The sequence below is a fragment of the Ranitomeya imitator genome, chromosome 5 (genome assembly GCF_032444005.1).
Source record: "Ranitomeya imitator isolate aRanImi1 chromosome 5, aRanImi1.pri, whole genome shotgun sequence".
NCBI classification, from domain to species: domain Eukaryota; kingdom Metazoa; phylum Chordata; class Amphibia; order Anura; family Dendrobatidae; genus Ranitomeya; species Ranitomeya imitator.
Genome location: NC_091286.1, coordinates 620,569,364 through 620,584,246, shown reverse-complemented (window position 1 = coordinate 620,584,246; position 14,883 = coordinate 620,569,364).

Genomic DNA, 14,883 nt, shown 5'->3' with positions numbered 1-14,883 from the left:
CACACAAGCCCTGAGGCCAATATTTTTCTCCCACTGATTGATTGATTGATTTTTTTCAGGTAGAATTAGGAACCCAAATCAACCCAAAAAATAAATAGGCTTTCTATGGCCCACTATTTGTGAGAGAGATGGCACGCTCAGGACTGGCACACAAGCCCAGAGGCCAATATTAATCTCCCACTTTTTTTTTTTTTCCAGGGAAAATTTATAAACCCAATAAAAAAAATAATAATAAATAGGCTTTCTATGGCCCACTATCTGAGAGAGAGAGATGGCACGCTTAGGACTGGCACACAAGCCCAAAGGCCAATATTAATCTCCCACTGATTGATTGATTGATTTTTTCAGGTAGAATTATGAACCCAAATCAACCAAAAAAATAAATAGGCTTTCTATGGCCCACTATTTGTGAGAGAGATGGCACGCTCAGGACTGGCACACAAGCCCAGAGGCCAATATTAATCTCCCACTTTTTTTTTTTTTCCAGGGAAAATTTATAAACCCAATAAAATAATAAAAAAATAGGCTTTCTATGGCCCACTATCTGAGAGAGAGAGAGATGGCACGCTTAGGACTGGCACACAAGCCCAAAGGCCAATATTAATCTCCCACTGATTGATTTATTGATTTTTTCAGGTAGAATTTAGAACCCAAATCAAGCAAAAAAATTAATAGGCTTTCTATGGCCCACTGAGTGAGAGATGGCACACACAGGAGTAAGGAGTGGCACACAAGCCCTGAGGCCAATATTTTTCTCCCACTGATTGATGTTGTGATTTTTTCTGGTAGATTTTGGAACCCAAATCAAGCAAAAAAATAAATAGGCTTTCTATGGCCCACTGAGTGAGAGATGACACAGATGGCACTCTAGCAGAAATGTCAATCTTAATCTCCCACAAAAAAAAAAAAAAAAAAAAAAAAAGGAACTGTCCTTCAATTACTATCTCCCTGCAGTAATCTCAGCCAGGTATGGCAGGCAGCAATAAGGAGTGGACTGATGCACAAATTAAATAAAAAGTGTGGACAAACAAACAAGATAGCTGTGCAGAAAGGAAGGAACAAGAGGATTTGTGCTTTGAAAAAAGCAGTTGGTTTGCACAGCGGCGTACACACAGCAATGCAGCTATCAGGGAGCTTTCTAGGGCAGCCCAATGAGCTACAGCGCTGAGGAAAAAAAAAAAAAAAGGAGCATCCACTGTCCCTGCACACCGAAGGTGGTGTTGGGCAGTGGAAATCGCTACAGCACAAGCGGTTTTGTGGTTAATGGACCCTGCCTAACGCTATCCCTGCTTCTGACGAAGCGGCAGCAACCTCTCCCTAAGCTCAGATCAGCAGCAGTAACATGGCGGTCGGCGGGAACTCCCCTTTATAGCCCCTGTGACGCCACAGACAGCAAGCCAATCACTGCAATGCCCTTCTCTAAGATGGTGGGGACCAGGACCTATGTCATCACGCTGCCCACACTCTGCGTTTACCTTCATTGGCTGAGAAATGGCGCTTTTCGCGTCATTGAAACGCGACTTTGGCGCGAAAGTCGCGTACCGCATGGCCGACCACGCACAGGGGTCGGATCGGGTTTCATGAAACTCGACTTCGCCAAAAGTCGGCGACTTTTGAAAATGTTCGACCCGTTTCGCTCAACCCTAGTCAAAACCATGGATACATAAGGTCCTGCAATGCCTGCACATGAGGAAAGAGACATAGCAAATCAGAAAAACTCTAATACATTTCTAATTGGCTAATAGTATTATACCTACTAAATATTGGGATAGGATCCTGGAAATAGGAATACCCATTTAAGCTGTATTGCTGCACTTTTGTAAAATAATGAATATACAAGCTCCCTAGTGATGGATGAACCTGAATAGCAAAGTTTGGGATCCATACCGAACACCTACTGTTCGGGCACGGACCTTGAACGGACTCTTTCAGGATGTCCATGTTACTGCTCAAGTTCAGCCCCTCGAACAGTGGGGGTTTCCTGGATTGAGCTCCAGGAGCTGTGACCAGAGGTAAAAAGTTTACCTCCAGTCATAGCTGTTGGTTCATGATGTCATCTGATAGCATGGGAACCGCAGTTCTCTGGTAATGATCTTAACGCTGATCACAGGCAGTGTTTGGAGCGCTGTCATGCAGGTAATAGCATTGCAAACAATGGATGTTCCGGCCCCATGTTCACATGAGTGGAGTCCGGGTCTGGATACTTTTCTGGCAACTGGACTGAACTTTTTTTTAACTGTCCGGCCAAACCTGCCGGACCCGAACATTCAGGGTTATGTCCATCACTAATACTCATTCTTCTTGCTCCCAGCTATTTCAGCACCACATCCACATTACTTGTTTGATGTCATAGACAGATGACCCCATGTGTCGGTTGCAGTCTGATCCCTGACTTTGATGGTCTTGTGATGTAACACTGACCTGTGGATAAATGATAACTAGATTTCACTGGACAACCCCTTTAACCCTTTCTCGTAAAAGGATGCAACTCTACATCCAATTTACAGGTGATTTTCCTGAATTGGGCACATAGCTGCATCCCAGGGATGGCCCAGGCACAGGAATTGTGCCAATGCCATCTGTAGCAGAAGCCAGGCTGCTGCATGTGCTGAGAATGGACATAGCACAGATCCCAGTACTTTAATCCCTCAAATTCCACTGTCATTAGTGACAAGGGCATGTGAGGAGTTTGACAAAAGATAATTCCCTTTGTCAGCCCATCAGCCCCAACGCAGCTTGACCGCGGGAAGCCAATGGGTTCATTATGGCTACCGGGAGGCCTCACAGTAGTCTCAGGTTCGGCCATATCCTCCATCCAATTAGATCCCACCTGAGGTAGGGCCTGATAGCCTATCAGTCAAAAACTGACAGGTTAAATAATGCACTGTAATGCATAAGTAGTACAGTGTATTGTCCATGTGATCAAAGGATTACATTTACAAGTCCCCTAGTGGGATCAGTAACCATTTTAAAAAGAAAAATGAAAAAAAACTTTTTAAGTTATTTAAAAAAATGGAAATATAAAAAAACATAAAATTTGTAATAATAATAAAAAAGTTTATCTGTTGAACAAAAGCCCCAGCAAAAAAGACACACATTTCTTATTGTGTTTGTAGTGTAGTTAAATGATCTAAAAAAAGAATAACTATGCCATAAAATAAAAAAGTTGTGACTCTCAGAATATCGCAACCAGAAAACAAATGAATTTTTTAAACAGTATATTAATTGTACAAACGTAATAAAACATAAAAAAATTAATTTGGTATTGCCATAATCATGTTGACTAGCAGAAAAAAGTTAACACTTTATTTATGAAGCACAGTGACTAGCCTTAAAAATGACCCCCAAAAAAATTACAGTGTTGCTTTCTTTTCATTACTTAACATTAATAGTGAATAAAAATGTATTTATGAGCTATTCACCACATTCCAATTTTTAAGCAAATTGGATTTAAGTGTCATACAGATGTATTTTTTTGTTTTTCAAATAAACTATTGCCAAAAAACATCAGATAGTGCAAGGCCTTGGACAAAGCATGAAAACATTAGATATTTCACAAAATCTTAAATGTAGTCATTGTATTGTAAATATATTTGTGGCTGATACAGAGCAAAAGACAAGTTCATGCAGATAAAGGCATAATGAGGAAGCTTTCTGCCAGACAAATTCATTAGATTAAGAGAGCAGTGTTTAAATTACCATTAAAAAGCACAGTTGTCTCTTCAGAGAGGATGAGGACTAGAACTCTAGTCCCTCCTATACGAAGTAGTAATCCTAAAAATCAGTATTGACCCTTTAACAGCCTTGTCACATGACTTAGGATAAAAGCCAAAACCAGAATCTCAGACACTGTGTTTCGGGGTAATGACCCTCATCAGTGTGAGGTCTGGTTTGGCTGGGTGAAAGGCATCTGACCACGATCCAAGGGGTATTGTTTCTCCTTATGCAGAGTGAATTGACAAGCCTGACATGCAGAGGTGAGGAGACTTTTAAGCCGCAATGCTCCTCTGGGAAATATGAAAATTGTCTCTTCATAGAGGAAGAGGACTAGAATTCTAGTGCCACCTTCAGGAAGCAGCAATCCATTAAAAAACAACAAATAGGTATTTGAAGCTGATGGTGCATTTGTGCATAAACCTACTATTCCGCCTCCTCTAAACCTATAAACAGTGCTCACAAGCAGAAACAGCTGAAGGGAGCCCGGACATATATGAAGACAGCTCATCCCAAAAAATAATCAAGTCCTAATATGACTAAGTGCCAATAAAATAAAATAATTATGGCTCTTGGAACACGACAATTGAAAAGTGGGAAAAAAAAGGATCTGTCACAAAGGCCAAAAATGGGTGTGACACCAATGGGTTGATAATATTTGTATTTTTTTTACTAGAATATTTTTTCTATTTTTATGACATTTTCCCCAAAGACATTTGAGGGAATCAATTTCTTTTTTATTTTATTATACGTCTATTGCAACCCTAAGTTCAATTTGGTTCATTAGGACTTGATCAAGTCTCAGTCAATAGCCCCAATGCGCATCTTAAATTGGAACCCCAGTTATCAAGGGTCTTTAATAATATTGGTATTTTCATTTGGGCCAAATGGATTATTTACTCCCCCAAGGCTCCAGGGTTCAAGTGCGATTCCAACCCTTGCACCCATTACAGTTACGCCCTTGATCATGTGATAACTAGTGTTGAGCATTCCGATACTGCAAGTATCGGGTATCGGCCAATACTTGCGGTATCGGAATTCCGATACCGAGATCCGATATTTTTGTGGTATCGGGTATCGGTATCGGAGGTGTAAAATAAAGAATTAAAATAAAAAATATTGTTATATTCACCTCTCCGGCGGCCCCTGGAACATCACCGCGAGTCACCGGCGTCCCACAGGCTTCTTTGTTCAAAATGAGCGCCTTTAGGACCTGCGGAATGACGTCGCGGCTTCTGATTGGTCGCGTGCCGCCCATGTGACCGCCACGCGACCAATAAGAAGCCGCGACGTCATTCCTCAGATAAATTCCTAGAATGAGCGCCTTTATGACCTGTGGAATGACGTCGCGGCTTCTGATTGGTCGCGTGGCGGTCACATGGGCGGCACGCGACCAATCAGAAGCCGCGACGTCATTCCGCAGGTCCTAAAGGCGCTCATTTTGAACAAAGAAGCCTGCCGGACGCCGGTTCCTCGCGGTGATGCTCCAGGGGCCGCCGGAGAGGTGAATATAACAATATTTTTTATTTTAATTCTTTATTTTACACCTCACTATGGATCCCAGGGCCTGAAGGAAAGTTTCCTCTCCTTCAGACCCTGGGATCCATCAGGATACCTTCCGATACTTGGTGTCCCATTGACTTGTATTGGTATCGGATATCGGTATTGGTGATATCCGATACTTTTCGGGTATCGGCCGATACTATCCGATACTGATACTTTCAAGTATCGGACGGTATCGCTCAACACTAGTGATAACTGCCCAAGGCCAATGAAGGCAGGAGAAGTCACAGTAGTCAAAAAGGCAAAGCTTTCCTTGGCCTTCTCGTCAGGGTGCTTGTCTGCTTGATTTTCTATGTCATCATTATTCTAGGACACAGTAATAACTTTAGGTTCATTATTTGCATTTAGTCACTTTTCTTTTTTGTCTTGTGGTATTCATTGCCAGTTTTTGCACAAATTCTTCAAATTGAAGCACACTGATTCATGAATTTTGCACAAAATAAAAATGTTCTCTCTTTTTGTATTTTATCCTTTTTTTGGTGCCATTTTAGAGTAAAACGTTGCACCTCTAATATTTGAGCAAAAATGTGTTGGTTAAAACAAAAACAAAAAAAGCACTCCTGGAGTAAATTTGCAGAAAAACTTTGCGACTTTTTTAAAAGTTTGCAGATAATGAATTGGCCATAAACATCTGGATTACAATAGAATACAAAACGTTACATACTCTGGAGTCGGGAAACGGCCCGAGACTGCCGTTCACCACTCTTTAGTTTGAGATATTTCTCTACCCTGTGAGATGACGTTTCAAAGCATTTGTTTTTTACAATAACCTATGCCCACAATGACGAACTGGTGAAATTTAGTGCTCATGCAGACAGCCGTGTTTTCGGTTCGAGTGCATGCCGACAAAAGATTGGATTGTACTATGATGCTATGCTATGGGGCCACACACAATTCTGATTTATTCATGGTATGCTCAGTTTGAAATTCAGATCGCATTCCGCATTGCAAGTCAAGGAAAAAATTTGATCCGAGAAAATCGGAGCACACTATGATTACACTCTGATTAAACTCTGATCACTGTGTGATTAGAATAATCAGCCCGATTCTCCCAGATGAGAGAAAATATAGTAACTCTAGCCTTAAAAATAACTTTTCTAAAATAAATAAATGAATGAAAAACAGCCTAAAAGAGGAAAAACTAGACACAAAATAGGTGAAAAAGTAATGATGATTCAGGGCAAACATGTTCTGGAATAAGGCTCCTTTCACACATCAGTTTTTTACCATCAGTCACAATCCGTTGGCTCGACGGATCCGTCGCAGATTATGAAGAACTGATGAAACTGATCCATTTTTTTACCATATCCGATTAGTGGATCTGGCTAATTGGCTCCTAAAAACATTGGAGCATGCTCAGATCATCCGTCGCTGTCCGTTTTTTCGACGTACACAAAAAACTTTACTTTGTCCGTTGTCTCCGGCCGCCGGACAAAAATTTTTCAAGGGATCCGGCAAACGACGGATGAAACGTGAGGCCATCTGTCGCAATCCGTCGCTAATACAAGTCTATGAGAAAAAAACGGATCCGGCGGCATCAGTCGCCGGATCCGTTTTTTTCCAAAATTCAACGGATTGCGACTGATAGCAAAAAACTGATGTGTGAAAGGGGCCTAAGCCTAATGAATGACAGCTGTAAATAGTTGTATGGAAGGATAAGGGTTAAAAATCAATATATTTTGTGTCCCTGTATTGACCACTAATTTGTCAAAATTGGCAATAATAGCAAGTCTGACTAATTAAGCAGAGCAGTAATGATTAATATCATACGCGGATTCTTTGATTGGGATTTTGGGAAACTGGGACAGCTCTCGTATTTTAGCTTAGAAAAAGTGAACGATGAATAAAAAATGTTTGTAGTTGTTTTTCTAAGTGGAAATGGTTTTCAAGGAGTCATATAGACAGACCACTGTGCGTGGAAATGTATGAAGGTATATACCGCACACCTGATGCACATTCTGTTTCCTCTTGTAGCTATTATAAGTTACGGTAATATAAATATATACAGTATATTTTTAGCATTGCTATTTTTGGTATGGCAGATGTATGCTTTTTGTCACCACAATACACCCTTCCTGCACCTTGTTCAATCGTAACATCATATCAGTGGTTTTACAAGATGTATACATCAAAGTCTTGGAAAACATGTTTTTGAGAAAATACTGGGCTTCTGTATCAAAATATATATATACATTTTTTTTTAAAAAATACCAACTTTTCACCTTAAGATTGGGTTTATGCAAGACCGGCTCCAGGTTTTCGTGGACCCAGGGCGAAAGAATCTCAATGGGCCCATTTAACACATACCACAATTCATCATGCATAGATAAGGCAGAGAAATATAGGTATAGTACAATGCCAAAGATTTCACTTTTTTCTTACATTATATAATTGATAGCAATAGCTCAGAAATCTATCAGATAGTGCTCTATACAGAATAATGAGCCCCATATATTGCTCCATACAGTATTATTGGCACTACATAGTTCTCCGTACAGAATTATGTGCTCCATACAGTATAATGGACCCCATATATTTCTCTATACAGACTAATGGACCCCATATAATGCTCTATACAGTGTAATTAACCACATATATTGCTCCACACAGTATAATTAGCCTCATATATTGCTCCATACAGTATATGATAGGCCCCATGTAATGCTCCATGCAAAATAAGCCCCAAAGAATGTGCCATATGTAATTGGTCCCATAGGATGCTCCATATATAATTGGCCCCATAAAATTCTCCATATGTAATTGGCCAATAAGATGCTCTATATATGATAGGCATATTAGGCATATATAATAGGCCCCATATACCGTTCCATATATAATTGGTCTCATATATTGCTCCAAACATTAAAAAATGAAATACTCACCTCTCCTCGCCGGATACTGCTCTGCTCCGGACTCATTTGGTGTCTTTCGGCTCTCTGCATTGTGACTGCTTAGGAAAAAGGGCGCACAGATGAGATGACAAAGCGCCCTCTTGCCTGAATGCCACAGTCAGAGGAGGCGGAAGACGCTGCAGGAATGGAACAGGGAGAGGTGAGTATTGCAAGTACCGTACCCCTGAGCAAGCTTGTGGGGGGCCCACTAGCGGGTGCTGGGCCCCAAAAGCGCACCGGTGTCCCCAACAGCGAGTGGGACCCCCGCCCTGAGCACTTGCCCGGGTGCTGATGTGACACCCATGGAATTCGGCTGTCACAGTGGTATTGCCTTCCTCACGAGAAGGGTGATGCCATGCCTGAAAGTGAGGAAAAATCCCTTTAACAGGTAGCACATACATACAACACTGTTCTGACTCCAGGCCAGACGGGGGAGCTCTGATCCAGTTTGTGGGTGGCTTCCCTATATACTCTGACTGGAGGAAGAGTTAAGAGTTCAGTTAGGAAGAGAGCTGGAGCCGTGCAGACACGAGGTTCTGCAGCTCCTGAGAGGAAAGCTGGGGTCATGCAGACAAGTGGTTCTGCAGCTCCTGGAAAGAGAAGAGAGGAACAGAGCAGATTGTAGGAAACTGTGAAGGAGGAAGGAGCAAAGGAGAAATGAAGAGCTGGAGGGGAGCTGCGACTGAGCTTCCTCCATGCTGAAGTGCAAGAAACTGGTGGCCAGAAGACCGAGGATGTGGGGGTAACTGTATGCCCCATAGCAGAAACCATCGGACAGGAGATTGCAAGTCACCTGTCCACCATTACACTCGAAGGCACAGCAGTAGTTAGGGCCCGGAGTCATCCTAGAGACACCTGTAAAAAGGCTTGAGTTGCCTGCCATGTAGCGTCTTACCTAAAAGGACAGAGAGAAAGTGAGGACCTTGTCTGTTATGATTAGGTAATTCAGAACCACAATGGACCTGGTGGTTAAGAGCACACAAGTGACCTGATAGTTACAAACAAAATAGGACAAGCTCTGAGACGTGGGAACTCTGCTGACCGCAATCCCTAATCCTATCATACCACACTAGAGGTAGCCGTGGATTGCGCCTAACGCTCCCTATGCAACTCGGCACAGCCTGAGAAACTAGCTAGCCCTGAAAACAGAAAAATAAGCCTACCTTGCCTCAGAGAAATTCCCCAAAGGAAAAGGCAGCCCCCCACATATAATGACTGTGAGTTAAGATGAAAATACAAACACAGAGATGAAATAGATTTTAGCAAAGTGAGGCCCGACTTACTGAATAGACCGAGGATAGGAAAGAGAGCTTTGCGGTCAACACAAAAACCTACAAACAACCACGCAGAGGGGCAAAAAGACCCTCCGCACCGACTAACGGTACGGAGGTGCTCCCTCTGCGTCTCAGAGCTTCCAGCAAGCAAGAAAAACCAAAATAGCAAGCTGGACAGAAAATATAGCAACAAAAGTAACACAAGCAGAACTTAGCTTATGCTGGGCAGACAGGCCACAGGAACGATCCAGGAGAAAGCAAGACCAATACTGGAACATTGACTGGAGGCCAGGATCAAAGCACTAGGTGGAGTTAAATAGAGCAGCACCTAACGACTTAACCTCATCACCTGAGGAGGGAAACTCAGAAGCCGCAGCACCACTCACATCCACCAACGAAAGCCCAAAGACAGAATCAGCCGAAGTACCACTTATGACCACAGGAGGGAGCTTGACCACAGAATTCACAACAGTACCCCCCCTTGAGGAGGGGTCACCGAACCCTCACCAGAGCCCCCAGGCCGACCAGGATGAGCCATATGAAAGGCACGAACAAGATCAACCGCATGGACATCAGAGGCAAAGACCTAGGAATTATCTTCCTGACCATAACCCTTCCACTTAACCAGATACTGGAGTTTCCGTCTCGAAACACGAGAATCCAAAATATCTTCTCCACTATATACTCCAACTCCCCCTCCACCAAACCGGGGCAGGAGGATCAACAGATGGAACCATAGGTGCCACGTATCTCCGCAACAACGACCTATGGAATACGTTATGGATGGAAAAAGAATCTGGAAGGGTCAACCGAAAGGACACAGGATTAAGAACCTCAGAAATCCTATACGGACCAATGAAACGAGGCTTAAATTTAGGAGAGGAAACCTTCATAGGAATATAACGAGATGACAACCAAACCAAATCCCCAACACGAAGTCGGGGACCCACACAGCATCTGCGATTAGCGAAACGTTGAGCCTTCTCCTGGGACAAGGTCAAATTGTCCACTACATGAGTCCAAATCTGCTGCAACCTGTCCACCACAGTATCCACACCAGGACAGTCCGAAGATTCAACCTGCCCTGAAGAGAAACGAGGATGGAACCCAGAATTGCAGAAAAACGGTGAAACCAAGGTAGCAGAGCTGGCCCGATTATTAAGGGCGAACTCAGCCAACGGCAAAAAGGACACCCAATCATCCTGATCAGCGGAAACAAAGCATCTCAGATATGTTTCCAAGGTCTGATTGGTTCGTTCAGTCTGGCCATTTGTCTGAGGATGGAAAGCCGAGGAAAAAGACAAATCAATGCCCATCCTAGCACAAAAGGCTCGCCAAAACCTCGAAACAAACTGGGAACCTCTGTCAGAAACGATGTTCTTTGGAATGCCATGTAAACGAACCACATGCTGGAAGAACAATGGCACCAAATCAGAGGACGAAGGTAATTTAGACAAGGGTACCAAATGGACCATCTTAGAGAAGCGATCACATACCACCCAAATGACCGACATTTTTTGAGAGACGGGGAGATCCGAAATAAAATCCATAGAGATATGTGTCCAAGGCCTCTTCGGGACCGGCAAGGGCAAAAGCAACCCACTGGCACGAGAACAGCAGGGCTTAGCCCGAGCACAAATCCCACAGGACTGCACAAAAGAACGCACATCCCGCGACAGAGACAGCCACCAAAAGGATCTAGCCACTAAATCTCTGGTACCAAAGATTCCAGGATGACCAGCCAACACCGAACAATGAACCTCAGAGATAACCTTATTAGTCCACCTATCAGGGACAAAGAGTTTCTCCGCTGGGCAACGATCAGGTTTATTAGCCTGAAATTTTTGCAGCACCCGCCGCAAATCAGGGGAGATGGCAGACACAATTACTCCCTCTTTGAGAATACCCTCCGGCTCAGGCAAACCCGGAGAGTCGGGCACAAAACTCCTAGACAAGGCATCCGCCTTCACATTTTTAGAGTCCGGAAGGTACGAAACCACAAAGTCAAAACGGGAGAAAAACAGCGACCAACGAGCCTGTCTAGGATTCAACCGTTTGGCAGACTCGAGATAAGTCAAGTTCTTGTGATCAGTCAAGACCACCACGCGATGCTTAGCTCCTTCAAGCCAATGACGCCACTCTTCGAATGCCCACTTCATGGCCAGCAACTCTCGATTACCAACATCATAATTTCGCTCAGCAGGCAAAAACTTCCTGGAAAAGAAGGCGCATGGCTTCATCACCGAGCAATCAGAACCTCTTTGCGACAAAACAGCCCCCGCTCCAATTTCAGAAGCATCAACCTCGACCTGGAACGGAAGCGAAACATCTGGTTGACACAACACAGGGGCAGAAGAAAAATGACGCTTTAACTCTTGAAAAGCTTCCACAGCAGCAGAAGACCAATTGACCACATCAGCACCCTTCTTGGTCAAATCGGTCAATGGTTTAGCAATACTAGAAAAATCACAGATGAAGCGACGATAGAAATTAGCAAAGCCCAGGAACTTTTGCAGACTCTTCAGAGATGTCGGCTGAGTCCAATCATAAATGGCCTGTACCTTAACAGGGTCCATCTCGATAGTAGAAGGGGAAAAAATTAACCCCAAAAATGAAAGCTTCTGAACACAAAAGAGACACTTTGATCCCTTCACAAACAAAGAATTAGCACGCAGGACCTGGAACACCATTCTGACCTGTTTCACATGAGACTCCCAATCATACGAGAAGACCAAAATATCATCCAAGTATACAATCAGGAATTTATCCAGGTACTCTCGGAAGATGTCATGCATAAAGGACTGAAATACCGATGGAGCATTGGCAAGTCCGAATGGCATAACTAGGTACTCAAAATGGCCCTCGGGCGTATTAAATGCAGTTTTCCATTCATCGCCCCGTTTAATACGCACAAGATTATATGCACCACGAAGATCTATCTTGGTGAACCAACTAGCCCCCTTAATCTGAGCAAACAAATCAGATAGCAGCGGCAAGGGGTACTGAAATTTGACCGTGATTTTATTTAGAAGGCGGTAATCAATACAAGGTCTCAGCGAACCATCCTTCTTGGCCACAAAAAAGAACCCTGCTCCCAAAGGCGATGACGACGGGCGAATATGACCCTTCTCCAAGGATTCTTTTACGTAACTCCGCATAGCGGCGTGCTCAGGTACAGATAAATTAAACAGTCGACCCTTAGGAAACGTACTACCAGGAATCAAATCGATAGCACAATCACAATCCCTATGCGGAGGTAGGGCATTGGACTTGGGCTCATCGAATACATCCTGGTAATCAGACAAGAACTCTGGGACCTCAGAAGGGGTGGATGATGAGATAGACTGAAATAGAACATCACCATGTACCCCCTGACAACCCCAGCTGGACACAGACATTGATTTCCAATCTAATACTGGGTTATGGACTTGTAGCCATGGCAACCCCAACACGACCACATCATGCAAATTATGCAACACCAGAAAGCGAATATCCTCCTGGTGCGCAGGAGCCATGCACATGGTCAGCTGGGTCCAATACTGAGGCTTATTCTTGGCCAAAGGCGTAGCATCAATTCCTCTCAATGGAATAAGACACTGCAAGGGCTCCAAGACAAACCCACAGCGCCTAGCAAACTCCAAGTCCATCAAATTCAGGGCAGCGCCTGAATCCACAAATGCCATGACAGAGTAGGAAGACAAAGAGCAGATCAAAGTAACGGACAAAAGAAATTTCGACTGTACCGTACCAATGGTGGCAGACTTAGCGAACCGCTTAGTGCGCTTAGGACAATCGGAGATAGCATGAGTGGAATCACCACAGTAGAAACACAGCCCATTCCGACGTCTGTATTCCTGCCTTTCTGCTCTGGTCAAAGTCCTATCGCACTGCATAGGCTCAGGTTTATGCTCAGATAATACCGCCAAATGGTGCACAGATTTACGCTCATGCAAGCGTCGACCGATCTGAATGGCCAAAGACATAGACTCATTCAGACCAGCAGACATAGGAAATCCCACCATGACATCCTTAAGGGCTTCAGAGAGACCCTCTCTGAAAATAGCTGCCAGCGCACATTCATTCCATTGAGTGAGCATGGACCACTTTCTAAACTTCTGACAATAAATCTCAATCTCATCCTGACCCTGACACAGAGCCAGCAATTTTTTCTCTGCCTGATCCACTGAATTAGGCTCATCGTACAATAATCCGAGCGCCAGAAAAAACGCATCAATATTACACAATGCAGGATCTCCTGGCGCAAGGGAAAATGCCCAGTCTTGAGGGTCGCCACGTAACAAAGAAATAATAATCTTAACTTGTTGAACTGGGTCACCAGAGGAGCGAGCTTTCAAAGCCAGAAACAGTTTGCAATTATTTTTGAAACTCAGAAATTTAGCTCTATCTCCAGAAAACAAATCAGGAATAGGAATTCTTGGTTCTAACATAGAATTCTGAGCCACAAAGTCTTGAATAATTTGTACTCTTGCAGTGAGATGATCCACACATGAAGACAGACCTTTAAAGTCCATCACTACACCTGAGTCCTGAACCACCCAAATGTCTAGGGGAAAAAAAAGGCAAAACACAGTGCAAAGAAAAAAAAATGGTCTCAGAACTTCTTTTTTCCCTCTATTGAGATGCATTAGTACTATAGGCCTCCAGTACTGTTATGATTAGGTAATTCAGAACCACAATGGACCTGGTGGTTAAGAGCACACAAGTGACCTGATAGTTACAAACAAAATAGGACAAGCTCTGAGACGTGGGAACTCTGCTGACCGCAATCCCTAATCCTATCATACCACACTAGAGGTAGCCGTGGATTGCGCTTAACGCTCCCTATGCAACTCGGCACAGCCTGAGAAACTAGCTAGCCCTGAAAACAGAAAAATAAGCCTACCTTGCCTCAGAGAAATTCCCCAAAGGAAAAGGCAGCCCCCCACATATAATGACTGTGAGTTAAGATGAAAATACAAACACAGAGATGAAATAGATTTTAGCAAAGTGAGGCCCGACTTACTGAATAGACCGAGGATAGGAAAGAGAGCTTTGCGGTCAACACAAAAACCTACAAACAACCACGCAGAGGGGCAAAAAGACCCTCCGCACCGACTAACGGTACGGAGGTGCTCCCTCTGCGTCTCAGAGCTTCCAGCAAGCAAGAAAAACCAAAATAGCAAGCTGGACAGAAAATATAGCAACAAAAGTAACACAAGCAGAACTTAGCTTATGCTGGGCAGACAGGCCACAGGAACGATCCAGGAGAAAGCAAGACCAATACTGGAACATTGACTGGAGGCCAGGATCAAAGCACTAGGTGGAGTTAAATAGAGCAGCACCTAACGACTTAACCTCATCACCTGAGGAGGGAAACTCAGAAGCCGCAGTACCACTCACATCCACCAACGAAAGCCCAAAGACAGAATCAGCCGAAGTAC